Source organism: Littorina saxatilis, linkage group LG2 (assembly GCF_037325665.1).
Source record: "Littorina saxatilis isolate snail1 linkage group LG2, US_GU_Lsax_2.0, whole genome shotgun sequence".
Taxonomy (NCBI): Eukaryota; Metazoa; Mollusca; class Gastropoda; order Littorinimorpha; family Littorinidae; genus Littorina; species Littorina saxatilis.
The window spans coordinates 101388895-101400036 of record NC_090246.1 but is presented as its reverse complement, the minus strand read 5'-3'; the positions used below and the strand labels follow the sequence as shown (position 1 = coordinate 101400036).

The window sequence follows — 11142 nt, the reverse complement described above, 5'->3', positions numbered from 1 at the left end:
AGGATGCACAGTTCTGTAGGTTCCTCTCAGTATTCCACCCCCTCGGTTTTCAGTTGTAAGCTTTGTGATCGAATGTGGAAGCTACGTTGGGTCAAAGGTCACAGAAGATTTGCGTCGTGCAGCGAAGGAAAGAATCGCGATCTTGTTTCCGACTCATTGCCTCTGTGTTTTTCATTAGACCTGTCATTCTGCTTGCTCGGCTTTGTTAGATGTTTGCATATCTTGTTGCTATGTTCTTTGCATTTATTATTATTTTTTATTTGCGCTTCGTTTATCGATACAACGTCTTGTGCACGGGTCAAAATGTGTGTGTCAGGGGTCAATTGGTTTGACTTGAACTTGTCGACCGGTTCGTGTTTCTCCGAACGTCTGTGTATCGAAACACAGATACACGCACTCCATGACTTTGTAAGAAGACAAAACATATCGCTAGGTTTCATTTGTTTGTGATGAATTTATGACCGTTCATGAAGTAGTTTTGTTTTTTGTTTATTTTTGCCAGTTTGCCAGTTCATTTTTGGAACTTTGCAAAGCCGGCAGTGTCGTGTCGTCTGTTTAGGTCTGGGGAAACGCCAATGAAAAGAACCGAAGAATCCCCGAGCGTTTCTATTGGGTTTGCTTTTGATTATTCATGTATAACCTGCTTCCTGCAACTATGGTAACCGGGGATTTATTGCCTGGGGAACATGAGATTTATTTGTTCTGTGATATATTGTATGCTATGATTTTTTGCAATGATGTTTAGCCATAGTCCGTTATACGCGTAGGTGTGCGAGAATATGTAAGCGCAGTGCTTTAAAGATGTCCATGTGGGAATGTGTAAGTGGGCGTAGTCGAATGTCCATGCGGGAATGTGTAAGTGGAGCATATAAGAATGCCCATGTGTGAATGTGTAAGTGGAGCGTATAAGAATGTGTAAGTGGAGCGTGGTCGAATGTCCATGTGTGAATGGGTAAGTTGAGCGTATAAGAATGTCCATGTGTGCGATGTGTAAGTGAGACATGGATGTGTTCATGACTGAATGCGTAAGCACAATGCAAGGAATGGCCAGAAAGGTATGTGGGAGGTGTGTTTATAACCTGCCCTGTTATATAGTGCTATATGTCTTATGTAAAAACAATGTCCTGTTTCAGTGTATTATTGTTATGTACCACGCCTGAATTTCTCTATGAGATAACAAAGTATTCTTATTCTTATTCTTATTCTTATTCTTATTTCCCAGGTGCTTGTGAATGAAAACTCGTGAAAATGATGACAAGTATGTTTGTTTCTTTCTTTGTTATGTTTGTTTGCTTGTTTGTTTGTTTGTCTGTGTGTCTGTTTGGTTGGTTGGTTTGTTTGTTTGGTTGTTTGTTTATGTGGGTTTTTTTTGTGGCTTGTTCGTAGGTGTTTAATTGTTTTTTTAGGGCAGGCTTTTTTGGGGGGAACAGTTGTTTTGTTCAGTATGTAGAGATTTCACTGAAGTAAACATGCTCTATAAATTATGGCATTCGAGTTCGTGCCTTACCTTCACGAAGCAACACTTCTGCATCCCGTCAAAACGGCTGGACCGGAAATATTACGCCAGGGCCCACTGCACACCGGCTGTGTCAGATTCCAATACCCCTCAGACAGGCTTCCGATGTGATTGTCTCCACAAAAGAGCCTTTTAACTGACATGGCCTTTGGAAATAGTGTATCATCATAATGTTTATGCTTTGCATCGATGTTAATGAGCTAAGTTTTTTAACTGAAAGGCGGTTCTATGAGTTGAATTTCATTTTTCTTTGCATTACCTGCGGATTGTTGTTGCTGCAGACAGTACAAAGAGTGTCACTTGCATTGAATACTTTGCTTTGATTATGAAGGACAAACTGGAGACAGCTTTGTATCCGAGTGTGTGTGTGTGTGTGTGTGTGTGTGTGTGTTGGTGTGTGTGTGTGTGTTGGTGTGTGTGTGTGTGTGTTGGTGTGTGTGTGTGTGTGTTGGTGTGTTGGTGTGTGTGTGTGTTGGTGTGTGTGTGTGTGTGTTGGTGTGTTGGTGTGTGTGTGTGTTGGTGTGTGTGTGTGTGTTGGTGTGTATGTGTGTGTTGGTGTGTGTGTGTGTGTGTTGGTGTGTTGGTGTGTGTGTGTGTTGGTGTGTGTGTGTGTGTGTGTGTGTGTGTGTGTGTGTTGGTGTGTGTCTGTGTGTGTGTTGTTGTTGTTTTTTGTTTGTTGTTTCAAATCGGTAGCGGAGAAAAGAAAACGAAAACTTATTAGATTAATAATGCTGACAGAACGTGCTGTGTCTTCAAACAAACACAGAATGCAAACCACCGACACTGTGTTTAAATCTCTTGTAAGAAATCAAGATAACTGAATATTTATAAAAGTCCAACAACTCTCTGATTCACATGTCCTATTAATTTGTGTCAAGGATTTTTACTCGATTCTTTACTTGCTTCTAGTTTGGACTCGGCTGTATTTTGTGCTCGCTTTCGGTGTCTAAGATCGGGGTGTAAACTCTCATACACAACGCACACCTCAGCTACACACTCAAGAAAATCTCCAATCAGGCGAGAATAACCCAACAGACAGTCTTATTTTAACGGTTTCATCACCACGGGACTCTCTCCAACTGACACATCACGGAAAGTATTCCTGTAATTAACAACTCCACACAAGGTTACACAAATCCACACCTTCTGATATTGTGTGGAAAAGGGATGGTTTGTATCAGTTATATTTATATTTGCTTAAAACCTCATCATATAGAGCCACCTGGTTGCTTCGCGAAGACTTCTTGAAGTCTTTTAATAGTAAATTCAGTGCCAAAGCTTCGCGCAGCTAAATTCGTGAAGTAGACTTCGCAGAGTCGAATTCGCGCAATGAATATAAGGCTTTTCACAAATATTTATTTTGGAGCGGTACCACCAGTTGTAAGAAAACATCTTTACACAAGTTAGATCATGAACGATTGATATCATAATTAGTCCAGGCATATTAGAGAACAACGTTGAAGTGACAATGACTAGGTTTAAAATGTCCCTTATCAGAAAGTTCAACCTCAGTCCTTTGATGTTGATTAAACACATTTTCATATAAAGTTGGCGCTTCATACGGAAACATGGCTTTGAAATTGACCCAAATCCTTCTTTGGGCTCTCTAAATGTCGTTTGGGGGTATGGTTGTAAAATGGTATCTACTGGTCACCCCAATGTATAAACTGAAAACTCTTTCTGCACCAGAACACGCAGAAAGGATTGTATCTGCCTGATGTCTGATGCTTTTCAAAATCCCCAACCACTAACACCTTCAAAACGGACTTTAACTGACACTGTTGTTTTTCCCTATATAATCCTTACTATTTTTCCGAGACGTCGTCGTGTTGTGTATTTAGCTTGCCACAACCTCATACATGGTCCTAAAAGTTAAAGTTGAAGAAAATACTAAAGATAAATGAAAAAGCTGACGCAGTGTCATTCGCACCGTGAATCCCCCCATGGGAACATACTAAAGTCTGGTTCCAAGTAGGCTCAATTTCCTTCTATTTCTTTGTATTTCTGCCTCGTAGGGGTAGGGGTGTTCAAACCAAAGGCACCTTTAAACCAAAATTCAAATCACACATCTTACAATACTAAGACACTCAGCAGTAAAAGGGTGTCTGCTGGTAAAAAATTCCAAACAATCCTAAAAGTACTTCACTACTAAAAGTGCTTTTAAAAAGAGCCGTTATTTTTCCCTCTATATTCAGTATTGTGTTTTCTGCGAACATGTAGTCTATTTAGATGGTTGTCGTGTGCACTTGAGTTGCTAAAGCGTTTTCAGTTGGGCATATGTCGAAAAGCAAAGAATTAGCCCTTTGAAAACCATCAGAACTGTCACACAAAAATAACATTTACCTATCTCACCAACTGACCAAACATAGGGCTTTTCCTTATGTATTATGTATTGTCGTGTTTTTTGTAGCATACTTGTGAAAACAGCCACCACTGTTGTAAATGATACTTTAAAGAGCATTATTTCATTTTTACAGTTGAAGGACAACCTGGACTGCCGTATATTACAGCTGTTTTACAATCAGCCAAAATGTTCTTAACAAACGTATGTTAAGAACAACTCCCATAGTGAAATTGAAGGAAAACAAATTGAAAATCCCCCTGCCATAGAGGAGCTAAAGAATCAACAATAAACGACTGCATGGATAGCTTGATGCACGAATGCATTGCGGACATGTTTGTCTCCAACCAAGAGAAAGTTCCAAAAAATCCCTTTTGTGCTTCTTATTATACAGTGACGTCAAAGACAGCCTTTTCTGCTGTTCATACATTCAGGGGTTATGGTTACACTAAACGACGTAGTTGTAGCCATACTGCCATCCAGATTTATTTTTTCCTTGCGAGCAGTCACAGGGTGTTTGTGCTGTCTGCCAACCGTTAGATGACCCCGCCCAAGTCTGTTAAGGGGCCGTTTGACCGTTATAGAACGCGTCTTTTTGATTTTTTGGCACAGTTGGAAACGGTTGATTTTTATCCCTACCATTGTTTCCAAACATTATATAGGAATGTTTTGTGAACAACGGATAATAGCCGCTACTCGCATGTGTAGCAAAAGTGAGCGTACATACTCACCCTGGTCGTCCAGCCGTTGTCCGTTGCCCGTCTTTATCTGTCTGTACTGAACATTACCTTTGGATATTTCTCCAACGCTATGAAGTGAAGAAACACCAAATGTTGCAAAATGTTGTATGACCCCAAGAGCTCAAAAAAGATACTTGAGAACCTTGACCTTACCTTAAGGTCAAGGTCACAGGGAGAATGAATGTGGTCTAAAAACTGCAAAATTTCACATTGTGCCAGTTTTCTGGAAAACAAATTAAAAACAGCGGGCTTAGTTTTGTATGGTATACAAGAAAAAGAAAGCCTTATCTTCTGATACCATTTTGGTTGACCTCGCTTCAATGTCAAGGTCAGAGGAGCCCTTCAAAGTTGAATTGTAGACATATTTTGATGTGAGCTTGCCCCTTTAACTTTACTATGGACGATATCTCTTACAAACTTAAACACTGAGTGGGCCTTTGTTAGAATTTCATAGTGATCCACATCTGGCCACATGTCGTCAGTGTCAAGGTCACATTGACCCCTATCAAAAATGTGACCAAGACGGGTAAAGAAATCACTATTTAAAAGTGACCATGTGTCTTGATAAAAAGTGTTAAAAATCACCATTATCCTTTGTATAATTATGTTGAATTACTGGTCTTATGTTCAGTGACCTTGGCCCTTGACTTTGGGTCAAGGTCATATGTATTTTCGAAAGAGAAATGTGTAAAACAATTTGTATCGAATGATATGCTATTGACAGTTTCAATTGTTTGACCTTGAATTTCGAGGTCACATAAAGGTGAAAGTCATGTAAAGGATACAGTTAGCATGTTTCAATGTATATTGTATGAACCAACTGTAAGACAAGTCCTACGGGCCTAACGCTTTCTTGCATTGAAATGCCTTTTCTCTTTTGCCTTCTTCTACGGTACCCCTTGGTTATAGAGGATCCAGCTCTGTATACTTGGTTTTACTAAGTGCCTGTCTATAACAGCGAAGGGTGAATGTCGTAAACCAACTCACTGCGCACAACTTGCTTCAAGGTCAAGGTCACAGGGGACATAAAATAATGTTGTTCAAAAACAGTAAATTTTCACATTTTCACAATTTTCTCCCACGTTATTGAGAATGACGACCTTAGCTACAAGTGTTATTTAGGTCAAAGCAAGCCCTATCTATTGATACCAGTTTGGTTGACCTTGCTTCAAGGTCAAGGTCACAGGGGACCTTCAAAGTTGGATTGTATACATGTTTTGAAGTGACCTTGACCCTGAACTATGAAAAAAAATCTTTCAAACTTCATAATTGTGTGGGGCACATGTTATATACTGATATTGAGCCACATTTAGTCACATATCATCAAGGTCAAGGTCACTTTGCCCCTTATGAAATGTGACTGAAACGGGCAATTGAATCACTAAAAGTGACAATGTCTCTTTGTAGAAAGTGCCAATAAGTATGTTTATGCTTCCTATGTCTTGAATTGATAGCCTTGTGATGTGTGACCTTTGATGATCTTGACCTTGGCCAAAGGTCATGTGTAATTTGGTAGGAAAAATCTGTAAACCAGTTCTAATAGTGTACAATGTCCTTGCCAGCTTCAGTTGTTAGACCTTCACCTTCAAGGTCACCTGAAGGTCAAGGTCACTTTAAGACAAAGGCCAAGCATGAGAGTCGCATGGGCTTTGCTTTGTTAAGATTTTTTACCAAGAGACATGGATTTCTTTACCCGGCTTGGTCACATTTTTCATAGGGGTCAATGTGACCTTGACCCTAACGATATGTGACCAGATGTGGCTCACTATGAAATTCTAACAAACGCCCCACTCAGTGTTTAAGTTTGTAAGAGATATCGTCCATAGTAAAGTTAAAGGGGCAAGCTCACATCAAAATATGTCTACAATTCAACTTTGAAGGGCTCCTCTGACCTTGACATTGAAGCGAGGTCAACCAAAATGGTATCAGAAGATAAGGCTTTCTTTTTCTTGTATACCATACAAAACTAAGCCCGCTGTTTTTAATTTGTTTTCCAGAAAACTGGCACAATGTGAAATTTTGCAGTTTTTAGACCACATTCATTCTCCCTGTGACCTTGACCTTAAGGTAAGGTCAAGGTTCTCAAGTATCTTTTTTGAGCTCTTGGGGTCATACAACATTTTGCAACATTTGGTGTTTCTTCACTTCATAGCGTTGGAGAAATATCCAAAGGTAATGTTCAGTACAGACAGATAAAGACGGGCAACGGACAACGGCTGGACGACCAGGGTGAGTATGTACGCTCACTTTTGCTACACATGCGAGTAGCGGCTATTATCCGTTGTTCACAAAACATTCCTATATAATGTTTGGAAACAATGGTAGGGATAAAAATCAACCGTTTCCAACTGTGCCAAAAAATCAAAAAGACGCGTTCTATAACGGTCAAACGGCCCCTTAACAGACTTGGGCGGGGTCATCTAACGGTTGGCAGACAGCACAAACACCCTGTGACTGCTCGCAAGGAAAAAATAAATCTGGATGGCAGTATGGCTACAACTACGTCGTTTAGTGTAACCATAACCCCTGAATGTATGAACAGCAGAAAAGGCTGTCTTTGACGTCACTGTATAATAAGAAGCACAAAAGGGATTTTTTGGAACTTTCTCTTGGTTGGAGACAAACATGTCCGCAATGCATTCGTGCATCAAGCTATCCATGCAGTCGTTTATTGTTGATTCTTTAGCTCCTCTATGGCAGGGGGATTTTCAATTTGTTTTCCTTCAATTTCACTATGGGAGTTGTTCTTAACATACGTTTGTTAAGAACATTTTGGCTGATTGTAAAACAGCTGTAATATACGGCAGTCCAGGTTGTCCTTCAACTGTAAAAATGAAATAATGCTCTTTAAAGTATCATTTACAACAGTGGTGGCTGTTTTCACAAGTATGCTACAAAAAACACGACAATACATAATACATAAGGAAAAGCCCTATGTTTGGTCAGTTGGTGAGATAGGTAAATGTTATTTTTGTGTGACAGTTCTGATGGTTTTCAAAGGGCTAATTCTTTGCTTTTCGACATATGCCCAACTGAAAACGCTTTAGCAACTCAAGTGCACACGACAACCATCTAAATAGACTACATGTTCGCAGAAAACACAATACTGAATATAGAGGGAAAAATAACGGCTCTTTTTAAAAGCACTTTTAGTAGTGAAGTACTTTTAGGATTGTTTGGAATTTTTTACCAGCAGACACCCTTTTACTGCTGAGTGTCTTAGTATTGTAAGATGTGTGATTTGAATTTTGGTTTAAAGGTGCCTTTGGTTTGAACACCCCTACCCCTACGAGGCAGAAATACAAAGAAATAGAAGGAAATTGAGCCTATTTGGAACCAGACTTTAGTATGTTCCCATGGGGGGATTCACGGTGCGAATGACACTGCGTCAGCTTTTTCATTTATCTTTAGTATTTTCTTCAACTTTAACTTTTAGGACCATGTATGAGGTTGTGGCAAGCTAAATACACAACACGACGACGTCTCGGAAAAATAGTAAGGATTATATAGGGAAAAACAACAGTGTCAGTTAAAGTCCGTTTTGAAGGTGTTAGTGGTTGGGGATTTTGAAAAGCATCAGACATCAGGCAGATACAATCCTTTCTGCGTGTTCTGGTGCAGAAAGAGTTTTCAGTTTATACATTGGGGTGACCAGTAGATACCATTTTACAACCATACCCCCAAACGACATTTACAGAGCCCAAAGAAGGATTTGGGTCAATTTCAAAGCCATTTTTCCGTATGAAGCGCCAACTTTATATGAAAATGTGTTTAATAAACATCAAAGGACTGAGGTTGAACTTTCTGATAAGGGACATTTTAAACCTAGTCATTGTCACTTCAACGTTCCCTTCACTAAAGTGGCTAAGATGCCTGGACTAAATGCCTTGTGCCGTTTCTGAAATAAGCATTTCTATTTTTTAAAGTACACATTTGATTACTGTAGAAGCTAAATCAGTTCTCAGAAAAATAAAACTTGCTTACACACACACACACACACACACACACACACACACACACACACTCACACACACACACACACACACACACACACACTCACACACACACACACACACACACACACACACACACACACACACACACACACACACACTTGTACATTCACGACACGAGGGAGTGTATGTATTTATTAGAAATAAGTTTTCACAAAAACAGAAATTCATGAAAGTTTTTATTCTACTTTTTTTCAAATACAACGGACAACTTGAGCGTGCGTGTTTGCGTAAATATATGAACGAACGGACTTAGGTGTTTTTCTTTTACTTCCCTTTTCGGTGGATTTTTCCGTGTTTCGCTTGCTATACTAGTTGTAATTTTCGCTTTTGGACGTCGTATACTTGACACAAGCTTGTTGCCGTCCCTCTGCTGTTTCCATGGCAACGCTTTACAAACAGCGGTCATGATAGAAGTTAAAATCGTCAATTGCGATGTCGCCGAGATCACCATAAGACATGGATGCCTGAAGGACAATCTGCAGAAGACAAGAAAGGTTTATAGGAGAGGGACACACAATTTATTTTTGATTGCGGCTGAAATTAAAATTCCTCATAAAGACAATGTGCTTAGACACATAATCTCTCTCTCTCTCTCTCTCTCTCTCTCTCTCTCTCTCTCTCTCTCTCTCTCTCTCTCTCTCTCTCTCTCTCTCTCTCTCTTGTTAACCCTCCTGAACAGTGTGTGTGTGTGTGTGTGTGTGTGTGTGTGTGTGTGTGTGTGTGTGTGTGTGTGTGTGTGTGTGTGACGGAGTGAGTGAGTTTGTGTTACTGTTTGTTGATTTCTTACGGGAGCCTTGAAGGCTTCGCCTCTTGTTACGCATTTGTGGTTGATGAATTAAGAGGGTCAACATATCAAAAGTGACCCTAAACCTTGGACTTTTCCTTTGAGGATTCGACTCGCCATGTCAGACCTGACCAGGCTGTCAAATGCGATAAGGCCACCCCTCCGCACAGGAACAAGTCAGACCATTGATTTGTGGTTCGTGTAGCTCATTTGGTTAAATAGAGCACTAAACTTGTGATCCGCGGGTACCATGTTCCTATATATGGGGCTGGTCGGACATGGGTCAATTGTATGTGCAGAGAATGTATTCATGTCTGTCCCCCGTGTCATTTCTGTAGTACGTAAAAGACCTCATTCGTTCCGCCCTAAGTTCAGGTGGCTGATTACACCTAGACAGGCACACAACGCCCTAAGTTCAGGTGGCTGATTACACCTAGACAGGCACACAACGCCCTAAGTTCAGGTGGCTGATTACACCTAGACAGGCACACAACGCCCTAAGTTCAGGTGGCTGATTACACCCAGACAGGCACACAACGCCCTAAGTTCAGGTGGCTGATTACACCTAGACAGCCACACAACGCCCTAAGTTCAGGTGGCTGATTACACCTAGACAGGCACACAACGCCCTAAGTTCAGGTGGCTGATTACACCCAGACAGGCACACAACGCCCAAAGTTCAGGTGGCTGATTACACCTAGACAGGCACACAACGCCCTAAGTTCAGGTGGCTGATTACACCTAGACAGGCACACAACGCCCAAAGTTCAGGTGGCTGATTACACCTAGACAGGCACACAACGCCCTAAGTTCAGGTGGCTGATTACACCTAGACAGCCACACAACGCCCTAAGTTCAGGTGGCTGATTACACCTAGACAGGCACACAACGCCCTAAGTTCAGGTGGCTGATTACACCTAGACAGGCACACAACGCCCTAAGTTAAGGTGGCTGATTACACCTAGACAGCCACACAACGCCCTAAGTTCAGGTGGCTGATTACACCTAGACAGGCACACAACGCCCTAAGTTCAGGTGGCTGATTACACCTAGACAGGCACACAACGCCCTAAGTTCAGGTGGCTGATTACACCTAGACAGGCACACAACGCCCTAAAGTTCAGGTTGCTGATTACACCTAGACAGGCACACAACGCCCTAAGTTCAGGTGGCTGATTACACCCAGACAGGCACACAACGCCCTAAGTTCAGGTGGCTGATTACACCTAGACAGGCACACAACGCCCTAAGTTCAGGTGGCTGATTACACCTAGACAGGCACACAACGCCCTAAGTTCAGGTGGCTGATTACACCTAGACAGGCACACAACGCCCTAAGTTCAGGTGGCTGATTACACCTAGACAGGCACACAACGCCCTAAAGTTCAGGTGGCTGATTACACCTAGACAGGCACACAACGCCCTAAAGTTCAGGTGGCTGATTACACCTAGACAGGCACACAACGCCCTAAGTTCAGGTGGCTGATTACACCTAGACAGCCACACAACGCCGTAAGTTCAGGTGGCTGATTACACCTAGACAGCCACACAACGCCCTAAGTTCAGGTGGCTGATTACACCTAGACAGGCACACAACGCCCTAAGTTCAGGTGGCTGATTACACCTAGACAGCCACACAACGCCGTAAGTTCAGGTGGCTGATTACACCTAGACAGCCACACAACGCCGTAAGTTCAGGTGGCTGATTACACCTAGACAGCCACACAACGCCGTAAGTTCAGGTG

The 11142-nt window shown here is 41.6% G+C and overlaps 1 protein-coding gene across 1 annotated transcript in view; it reads left to right on the top strand.

Moving 5' to 3' along the window:
- The window catches only part of LOC138960362 (tachykinin-like peptides receptor 99D), a 313550-nt gene that overhangs the window by 133088 nt on the left and 169320 nt on the right, over positions 1-11142 (top strand). The window lies entirely within an intron of this gene.